Source organism: Dendrobates tinctorius, unplaced genomic scaffold, assembly GCF_039654945.1.
Source record: "Dendrobates tinctorius isolate UK_male_01 unplaced genomic scaffold, ASM3965494v1 ptg000073l, whole genome shotgun sequence".
NCBI lineage: Eukaryota > Metazoa > Chordata > Amphibia > Anura > Dendrobatidae > Dendrobates > Dendrobates tinctorius.
The window spans coordinates 35,630,059-35,641,598 of record NW_027361741.1 but is presented as its reverse complement, the minus strand read 5'-3'; the positions used below and the strand labels follow the sequence as shown (position 1 = coordinate 35,641,598).

Genomic DNA, 11,540 nt, shown 5'->3' with positions numbered 1-11,540 from the left:
ACAGTGTTGTTTTCTTGATATGCTTCATTTTTCCGTCTGTGAACATAGAGATGATGTGCCTTGCCCAAAAAGTTCAATTTTTGTCTCATCTGTCCATAGGACATTCTCCCAAAAGCTTTGTGGCTTGTCACCATGTAGTTTGGCAAATTCCAGTCTGGCTTTTTTATGAATTTTTTTTCAACAATGGTGTCCTCCTTGGTCGTCTCCCATGAAGTCCACTTTGACTCATACAACGATGGATGATGCAATCTGACACTGATGCTCCTTGAGCTTGAAGTTCACCTTTACTCTGTTTAGAAGTTATTCTGCGTTCTTTTGTTACCATTCGTATTATCCGTCTCTTTGATTTTTCATCAATTTTCCTCCTGTGGCCACGTCCAAGGAGGTTGGCTACAGTCCCATGGAGCTTAAATTTCTGAATAATATGTGTAACTGTAGTCACAGTTACATCAAGCAGCTTGGAAATAGTCTTATAACTTTTACCTTTAACATGTTTGTCTATAATTTTCTTTCTAATTTCCTGAGACAACACTTTCCTTCGCTTCCTCTGGTCCATGATGAGTGCAATACACACCATGCCACCAAACAACACAGTGAGTATCTATAGCCCTCTATACAGGCCCTCTCATTAATTCCAAGATTGTAGATACCTGCGATGCTACTAAGTGGACAAACCTTGATTTAATATGTCCCTTTTGTCAGATTATTTGCAGGGCCATCATCATTTTTTCATTTTTTCCAGGCCTATTTGATGAGTTTTATTTTTTTAAACATTCTGTGGAAGCATGCTTGAAAAGCAATGTCTGACTGTTATATGTTCATTTACATACAGTACATTTCTTATTTCTTATTACTTTTGTCAGATTCAAGTTACTTCTGTGACCATTGTGGGTTTTTCTGTCATTAAACGAGGGGCACCAACAATTTTGACCACGTGTGTATATTGTGGAGCTGTGTATACTTCACCTGTCCTGTATACATGATGTAATTCTGAGTATCTGCTCTTAGTGTGTGTGTGTGTGTGTGTGTGTGTGTGTGTGTATACACTGCTCAAAAAATTAAAGGGAACACTTAAACAAAAGAATATAATTCCAAGTAAATCAAACTTCTGTGAAATCAAACTGTCCACTTAGGATGGAATAGACAACAGATGGAAGTTGTTGGCAATTATCAAGACACACTCAATTAAGGAGTGGTTCTGCAGGTGGGGACCACAGACCACATCTCAGTACCAATGCTTTCTGGCTGTTTTGGTCACTTTTGAATGTTGGTGGTGCCTTCACACTCGTGCTAGCATGAGACAGACACTGCAACCCACAAAAGTGGCTCAGGTAGTGCAGCTCATCCAGGATGGCACATCAATGCGAGCTGTGGCAAGAAGGTTTGCTGTGTCTGTCAGCGTAGTGTCCAGAGGCTGGAGGCACTACCAGGAGACAGGCCAGTACACCAGGAGACGTGGAGGGGGCAACCTCAGCCTTTGTGCAAGGAGGAACAGGAGGAGAGGACTGCCAGAGCCCTGCAAAATGACCTGCAGCAGGCCACAAATGTGCATGTGTCTGCACAAATGGTTAGAAACCGACTCCATGAGGATGGTCTGGCTGTCTGACGTCCACAGATGGGGGTTCTGCTCACAGCCCAACACCGTGCAAGATGCTTGGCATTTGCCACAGAACACCAGGATTGGCAAATTCGCCACTGGCGCCGTGTGCTCTTCACAGATGAAAGCAGGTTCACACTGAGCACATGTGACAGACGTGACAGAGTCTGGAGACATCGTGGAGGGCGATCTGCTGCCTGCAACATTCTCCAGCATGACAGGTTAGGCAGTGGGTCAGTAATGGTGTGGGGTGGCATTTCTTTGGAGGGCCACACAGCCCTCGATATGCTGGCCAGAGGTAGCCTGACTGCCAATAGGTACCGAGATGAGATCCTCAGACCCCTTGTGAGACCATATTCTGGTGCGGTTGGCCCTGGGTTCCACCTACTGCAGGACAATACCAGACCTCATGTGTCTGGAGTGTGTCAGCAGTTCCTGCAAGATGAAGGCACTGAAGCTATGGACCGGCCTGCCTATTTCCCAGACCTGAATCCGATTGAACACATCTGGGACATCATGTCTCACTCCATCCACCAACATCACGTTGCACCACAGAGTGTCCAGGAGTTGGTGGATGAGATCCCTCAGGAGACCATCCGCCACCTCATCAGGAGCATGACCAGGCGTTGTAGGGAGGTCATACAGGCACATGAAGGCCACATACAATACGCAGCATCATTTTGACTTGTTTTAAGGACATTACATTCCACTTTAATTTTGTGTGACTCCAAATCCAGGCCTCCATTGGTTAATAAATTTGATTTCCACTGATTATTTTTGTGTGATTTTGTTGTCAGCACATTCAACTTTGTACAGAACAAAGTATTCAATGAGAATATTTCATTCATTCAGATCAAGGATGTGTTGTTTGAGTGTTCTCCCTTTATTTTTTTGAGCAGTGTATGTGTATATATATATATATATATATATATATATATATATATATATATATAATGTATATATATATACACACATACATATACAGTATATACCGTATTTACTCGCGTATAAGCTGAGATTTTCAGCCCATTTCTTGGGCTGAAAGTCTCCCTCTCGGCTTATACGCATATCATATACCAGGGGGTCAGCGGGGGAGGGGGAGCGGGGGTGTCCGATCATACTTACCTCCTCCCTGGCGCGGCCTCTGCAGCCCCCCTGCTTCTCCCAGGTGTCAGGCTCCTTCCTGCAGCGGTCACGTGGTACCGCTCATTAAAGTCATGAATATGCGCTTACTTATGATTTTAATGAACGGTACCACGTGACCGCTGCAGGAAAGAGCCTGAGACCGGGAGAAGGGGCTGCACAGAGCCCGCGCCAGGAGGGGGTAAGTATATGCTATACCAAACAGTAGATTTTGCCACTCATAATGTTGCAGCAATTTCTCGGATGGGTTTTTTCTCTTTTTGCAGCTTAAGGATGGCTTGTTTCACCTGCATGGAGCGCTCCTTGGACCGCATGTTTCCTTCACAGCAAAACCTTCCAAATGCAAGCACCACACCTCAAATCAACTCCAGGCCTTTTATCTGCTTAATTGAGAATGACATAACGAAGGGATTGCCCACGACTGTCCATTTACTTTTGGTCCCTTTAAAAACAGAGTGGCACATGTTAAGGAGCTGAAACTCTTAAACCCTTCATCCAATTTTAATGTGGATACCCTCAAATGAAAGCTGAAAGTCTGAACTTCAACTGCATCTGAATTGTTTTGCTTAAAATTCATTGTGGTAATGTCTAGAACCAAAATTAGAAAAATGTTGTCTCTGTCCAAATATATATGGACCTAACTGTATATACAGTATATATATATATATATATATATATATATATATTATAAAAATCAGTTACTGTAATTAGGGAAAAATAGGGAATTTTACACTGAGGTATATTAGAAAATAGATTAGATTATAGCATTAAAATCACAGGGATTTAGGCTGAAAATGGACTTGTATTTTGGACCACCCATTTAAAGAATGTCAGATGTCATCAGGTTTTGCTCTTATTTTATTCCCACTGCTTCAGAGTATTCCAGATTTTTTTTTATCCATCATACAGTTCCAGAGATATGGGCCTTTTTATTAAGAGCTATCATTTATACTAATACTATGGGGGTGGGCTCACAGGGCAATTATGCAGAGAGACTAAAGACACACCCCAGAGAATCCTATAAAGCAAGCCCTTTTGGTAAAGACTATAACAAATAGAACTAAATAAAAAGACCATACCTTATGACCAATTTAAAAAAAAAAAGCAAAAAAAATCCCCAGAAAACTCAGCGGAGCTGCAGGAATAAAAAAAGAACAGAACTTGACCACTTTTGACCTGGTAACAGGTCGTCTTTAAATTTATCCTAAATCTTCATTTGCACTTTCTATTTCCTTTGTCTTGTGGTACTTGCTGATGTTTTTTTGCGCCAAATTGGCCAAAATTTTGACACAGGTTTCATGAATTGTGTCTAAAATAAAAAATGCTGTTTATTTTTGTGACCGGTTTTGCGACTGTTTAGTGCATAAAGTCACACGTTTCTCTAAGTGTATTTGACGTGCATAAAATCATTCCAGGGTGACACTGGAGTACGTTTGTGCCAAATTTATTGACTTTTTAAAAAAGTTGATCAATCAGCCGAAAACATCTGGAATCCCCAAACCTCGCCCACACTGGCAAACAAAAACATACAGGCGAACATATATAAAAAGGTTAAAATTAAAATTGGTCATAAGTAATATGTCCCGGCATAAAGATTATATCCTTAGTCCATAGTTAATGCTTGGTATATCCCCGGATTCACAAAATAGTCCAATGTCTATAGCCGTGGAGAGAGGTGCCCCGGCCGGTGACAGCTACTCCATGTACTTTCTCCAATGAGTGGAGGGCTCATGCCCAGTGAAATAGCACGCTCAACAGTACAAGGTGATTTCACCATATATAGTTGTATGCGAGTGTTGCTTCTCACAATACCTCCAATAGTCTGTGTAGGATCTGGTGACTGCGTTCTGGCTGGTGCAGTAAAAGTCGGACCTGGGAGATGCGGCGATATGCCGAGGTGACGTGTGAGACCAGCGCTCCTGCCCTCCAGCGGTCGGCGGGTATCTGGTCACCATGGTCGATAGCTGCGTCCTGGCGGATGTGCAGTAGGAACAGGACCTGTGTGACGAGGTGGATCACGTGGTGCCGCGTAACTGCTGCTGGATGGAGGTACGGGTGGCAAAGAGGGCCAAAACCAACGCGTTTCAGAAAACTCAGTTTCCGTCTTCAGGACCGGGACATATTGCTTATGACTATTTAATATTTTCACCCAATTGTGTGTTCTATGTACATATTAACCCTTTACTTCCGGCCGCTCTTATTTGCAGCCTCTAGGAGAATTCTATTCAGGTACATGCCATCTCTCCTTGGTTCATCAACTGTTTGAGTGCAATACTTGCTATTTCCATTAACTACCATTTCTTCCACAGCTTTGTACTGGGCGAGTTGCAATATATTTCTTAAGCTATACTAATCATTATTAATTTCTCAGCTATTTATCCCCACGATTGGGATAACTGCAATCTATTGTTTATTCTTGTCGGGTTTTATCTATTAAATATTATTTTATTTGTCTCATTAATAAGTGACTAACTTTTCTCCCACTTCTTGGTTTTTTCAGCGCGAGTCTATCACAAAGATTTATAATCCTTTTGATTTCCTTGTGGTTGGAATCTAGACTCGCAGCAGTTACAAACCCTTTAACTCAGGCGCCACTTTAACTCTCCTTCATTTTTTGTTTTTAACAATTTTTCCCTGGACCTGTAGCTGGATATTTCCTTCTTTTGAATTGCCTCCTATATACAGTATGAGCCTGCACATCGCTTCCTATATACAGTATGAGGCCGCATATAGCCTCCTATATACAGTATGAGGCCGCACATAGCCTTCTATATACAGTATGAGCCTGCACATCGCTTCCTATGTACAGTATGAGGCCGCATATAGCCTCCTATATACAGTATGAGGCCGCACATAGCCTTCTATATACAGTATTAGGCCGCGTATAACCTCCTATATACAGTATGAGGCCTCATATAGCCTCTTATATACAGTATGACCCCATATAGCCTCCTATATACCGTATGAGGCCGCATATAACCTCCTATATATAGTATGAGCCCCTATATAGCCTCTTATATACAGTATGAGGCCGCACATAGCCTTCTATATACAGTATGAGGCCACGTATAACCTCCTATATACAGTATGAGGCCTCATATAGCCTCTTATATACAGTATGACCCCATATAGCCTCCTATATACCATATGAGGCCACATATAACCTCCTATATATAGTATGAGCCCCTATATAGCCTACTATATACAGTATGAGGCCGCACATAGCCTCCTATATACAGTATGAGCCTGCACATCGCTTCCTATGTACAGTATGAGGCCGCATATAGCCTCCTATATACAGTATGAGGCCGCACATAGCCTTCTATATACAGTATGAGGCCGCGTATAACCTCCTATATACAGTATGAGGCCTCATATAGCCTCTTATATACAGTATGACCCCATATAGCCTCCTATATACCGTATGAGGCCGCATATAACCTCCTATATATAGTATGAGCCCCTATATAGCCTCCTATATACAGTATGAGGCCGCACATAGCCTTCTATATACAGTATGAGGCCGCGTATAACCTCCTATATACAGTATGAGGCCTCATATAGCCTCTTATATACAGTATGACCCCATATAGCCTCCTATATACCATATGAGGCCGCATATAACCTCCTATATATAGTATGAGCCCCTATATAGCCTCCTATATACAGTATGAGGCCGCACATAGCCTCCTATATACAGTATGAGCCTGCACATCGCTTCCTATGTACAGTATGAGGCCGCATATAGCCTCCTATATACAGTATGAGGCCGCACATAGCCTTCTATATACAGTATGAGGCCGCGTATAACCTCCTATATACAGTATGAGGCCTCATATAGCCTCTTATATACAGTATGACCCCATATAGCCTCCTATATACCGTATGAGGCCGCATATAACCTCCTATATATAGTATGAGCCCCTATATAGCCTCCTATATACAGTATGAGGCCGCACATAGCCTTCTATATACAGTATGAGGCCACGTATAACCTCCTATATACAGTATGAGGCCTCATATAGCCTCTTATATACAGTATGACCCCATATAGCCTCCTATATACCATATGAGGCCGCATATAACCTCCTATATATAGTATGAGCCCCTATATAGCCTACTATATACAGTATGAGACCGCATATAGCCTCCTATATACAGTATGAGCCCACATATAGCCTCCTGAATACAGTGTTTGCCTCCTATATACAGTGCGAGTTCCCATATAGCTTCTTATATACAGTATGAGCCCCTATATAGCCTCCTATATCTAACTGCATTCAACTTGGTATCATTCATTTTCTATGAGACTGCTCTGTTCTCATATTGTGCATTTATACATTTAGTAGGGCTTAATGGAATTATTGTGCTTCTTACACATCAACTCTGTAGATGCGCTCACTTATTAGACTTTGGTTGGGGCAACTTTAAAATATAATAATGATAATGGTCCTGTCTAGTGACAAGTTTATTTTACAGGCTTCTGGAGAAAGGCACAATGCCAGTCATTCAAGGGTTAATTCTTTGGAGCACTGAGAGGGACTTTCTAGCCAATGAAACCACTGTATAAAACACCTGTGGTAACTATGGCAACTGCGCTGATGTCATAACACACGCATCAATAATACAGAAGATTCCAGAACCACAAGTCATTTAGCCGTAGGAGGAGCCGTACTTGATGTGTCTGGAGACCTGGAGCTTCATCACTCCACAATGGGAGGAAGGGGACACCGCCTAGCCAGCCAGATCAGCCATAGCGCCCAGCCAGCCAGATCAGCCATAGCACCTAGCCACCCAGATCAGCCATACCACCTAGCCAACTAGATCAGCCATAGCGCCTAGCCAGCCAGATCAGCCATAGCGCCTAGCCAGCCAGATCAAACGGGTGACAGATGTTGCAGCCAGATCTCCCTCACGTCCGGTACTCGCCTCCTTCACCTTTATATGGACGACCTGGAGAGGTCACATTAGGCTTCTCCATAACAAATATGAAACAATGTACAAATTCTGGTACAATTTGCTGTTACATGTTGGCATTAACCTTCTAAGCCCAAGGTAAGGGCAGTCCTACAGCCATGGTCCCCAAGAGGTTTCCACCACAGAGGGGTTTTCCTCTCCTGAGTGCTGAAGGATGATTCTTCGTGAGTCAGGGGTTCTGCCATTTTCAGTGTCTTTTTCATAGTAATTGGCTGATTCTAAATTTCAGACACTGAATGAAATAATAATTATGAGATTTGGAATAAAATTTGGTCAATTTAACATCCAATAAAAGTGTTTTGTGTGTTTCTTTCACCATCTTGGGTTGGTGGGATTTTGTTGGGAATCAGGATCCAGCATCTATGATCAAGCCATGAAGCCAGATATGGAGTGGGAGCAATTTAACCCTGCGCTGGAAGACAGGACGGAGCAGAGATGACAAAGTGTTACTGCACAATTAGCACAGGTTCACACTCTTCCTTGCATTCAGATACATGATGGGATTTAGGGCCGAATTGAGTCTAAACAGCAGCCCTGGCACACAAAATACACCAGCCCACATACAATAAGTGTCCTCAACCCAAATCGTAGAACACTGATAGGTCATGTAGGATTTTGCGTTATCCGTTACCAGGGCAGGAACAAAGTATTTTGGTGCCCAAGGCAGATGAAGCCGAAGGCGCCCATTTTGCCTTTCTACCCAACTAATTCTTCCCTTTTCCATTAGGCTTATGACATCATGTGATTAATTACTGACGAGCTGAATCCTTCTAAGGCTAAGTTCAGACTTAGCGGAATTCCTGCGGAAGTTACCGCGAGAATTCTGGAAATCCATTCCGCGGGAAAATCGCATTTTAAATTCCCGCGATTTTCCCGCAGGAAAACTAGCTATTTGCAAGCGTAATTAGCTTGCAGAATGCTAGCGGTTTCCAAGCGAAGTGTAGCATCGCTTGGAGAACTGATTGGCAGGTTGGTCACACTCGTCAAACATAGCGTTTGACAAGTGTGAACAACTTTTTACTACTGATGCTGCCTATGCAGCATCAATAGTAAAAGATAGTATGTTAAAAATAATAAAAAAATAAAAAATATTGTTATTCTCACCTTCTGGCGTCCAGCGCAGCCTTCCTGCCTGTCTCCACGCTCCCGGTATCTTCCGGTCCCAGTAATACTTTGCACGAATGACCGCGAGACGTCAAGCTCCCGCGACGTCATCGCGAAAGACCGTGAGACGTCGCGCTCCCGCGAGACCGCGACGCCATCGCGGTCATTTTCGCAAAGGATTACTGGGACCGGAAGATGCCGGGAGCGTGGAGAGAGGCGGGAAGAAGACCGCCGGCCATCGGAAGGTAAGAATAACAATATTTTTTATTTTACCCAGAGCCCGGAGGACAGTCTCCTCTCCTCCGGACCGTGGGTACCATCCGCAAATGTTCTGCTTTCTTTTCGCATGGTGGGCACAGCCACATGCGGAGAGAGTAAGCAGAACAATGCATTCCTATGTGGGCAGTATCGCCGCGATTCCGCAAAATTAATGAGCATGCTGCGTATTTTACCGCGATGCGATTCCGCCGCGGGAAAATCCACAGCATTAGCACAGCTTTGCGGAATCCCATAGGATTGCATGGGATGCTGGTTTTTTGCGTTTTCGCGGCAAAATCGCGCATTTAAAATCGCTGCGAAAACGCAAAAAAAACGCTACGTGCGAACCCAGCCTAAGTCAGCCACATATACATTTGTATTTCATGAACCTTCAACTCCCAGTATGTCCTTAACAATGGTAAGGAGATGCTGGGAGTTGTTATCAGTCTTTATCAGACTGCAGACTATACAGGAACCTCACTACTGATGAGATGCAGACAGTATCAGCAAGTAAAAATTGATCTTAAGAATAAATATTTGTTACAATCTGAATAAATACAGACTCAAACTCTGATAAAGAACCTGTTGGTTTGATGGTGCAATGCTTTGTAGAAATGTTATACTTTATTTGTAGTGTTTGATTACTCTATTGTTGAAAGTATGCTTCTATATCTACTTTGGTTGATAATGATATGCTGATCCGTATTCTATACTGCAATGTCATATGCTTGTTGTATTAATTTGTGGAATCTTTCAATAAAAAGTTAAAAAAATAAAATAAAAATGTACATCCTGGTACCTTATAAGTGACCTCTTCTCTGATTGAGTCTTTTCTTTCTCTTAGTCTCCATCTTGTCCAGACGCCATGATGACTTTTCTCATCCACATCTCGTTTCTTTAGACTTCCCTCTTCTCCAGTCTCCTGCAGCACATCCCGACACGGAGTCCTTTAAAAATAACAGTGCTATTAAAATGCTCCTGAATAAAAAATATCTGTCCATATTATGACCTAAATAAGCCTCCTAAAGTATATGGCCTCCACACTGTCCGGTAGTCCATCTGTTCAGAGATGGTAGCTGGGAAAACACAGAATAACAACTGAAACAATATCATCAGGACAGAAAGCAGGTTACATTCACAATATGCCAAAAACAGCCCTACGCCTTAAATAGCGGGATTATAAAAGTGAGCACAATAGACACTCCCAACATGCAGGGATGGTTTTAGGCAAAAGTTTAAAATGGGGCCCAAAATGCTAACATATTGCACATCACACAGAAGCATTTCTGTTGCATTTATGTGCGCTGTGTTCAGAGATGTTTTGAAGAAGAAGGAGTTAGGCCTGTTTCACACATCAGTTTTTCAGGTCAGTTGAAATCTGCCAAAATGGCGGAAAACGGATCCGTGGCTGACGAAACACCAACGGGAGCCACTGGACCGTTGGTGCGCTGGGATCCACCGATATTGTAATGTTAAAGGAACCGCGCCTGAAAAGGAAAAAAAATAATATCAGAGATGTCGCGGTATCTGGGAGCGGGCATCTGCATCTCGTGGCATCCGGGGTCGAGAATGTGGATATCGCTGGCCTTGGGAGCGGGCAAGTGGATATCGCGGGACCTGGGAGCGGGCAAGTGGATATCGCGGGACCTGGGAGCGGGCAAGTAGATATCGCGGGACCTGGGAGCGGGCAAGTGACGAGAGAGAATGAATCTTCTGCCAGAATTTAGGGTTAAATCTACTGGAAAAGCCAAAATGCGGATCCGACGTTGAAAAAAACGTTGCAGTGTCCGTCAAGTGATGTCAGCGGACGCCAAAATCTTGGCGGATTCGCAAAATATCGGATCCCACGGATGACCACCCGTCAAGATCCGCCGGGTCTGTTTTTTTTGCGAATCGGCGGATCTTGATTGATGCTGAAAAACTGATGTGTGAAACAGGCCTTAAGGTGGATATCTATATTGGACACATTACAGCCGAGGGGTTTGAATGTGGACTATAATTTACATGTCTGTACCTGTTGAATCTTTCCCACCCTCTTAATGTATTGACATCCTCTTCTATTGTCAAGTGTATATATTGACATTTTTTATTTGTTTTTTCATCTTTGTATGTTTTTTGTGCTGTAGGTGGCGTCTGGGGAACGACTGGAGGACATGGGGACTGAACAGTCCTGAAATCATTATTTTTTTTTGCATTTGTGATGTGTTTTTGGTGCTCGATCCCCTTGCCCTCTGTCCTTCCCTATGTGCTATTATTTTGTTGTTGGTATATAATAAAGAATGTAATGCGGTCCATATATGAGGTTTTTTCATGTATTGCTATTATATTATTGGCTATTGTAGCCCGGATTATGCCATGGATTTGGTAAATTCTCTGACCCCGCAGTCTGGCTATATTTGTGTGTATTTTGTTAGCGGTGGTAGGTTTGTTTACATGACGGATCATGTGAACTGTCATGTGA

The 11,540-nt window shown here is 43.0% G+C and overlaps 1 long non-coding RNA gene across 1 annotated transcript in view; it reads right to left on the bottom strand.

Moving 5' to 3' along the window:
* Window positions 1–9,883: 9,883 nt before the first annotated feature.
* LOC141096321 (uncharacterized) overlaps window positions 9,884–11,540 on the bottom strand; it is a 70,242-nt gene continuing 68,585 nt past the window's right edge. The window contains exon 4 of the long non-coding RNA XR_012233656.1: window positions 9,884–10,026. This is a non-coding gene — a long non-coding RNA (uncharacterized lncRNA). The remainder of the gene's footprint in view (window positions 10,027–11,540) is intronic.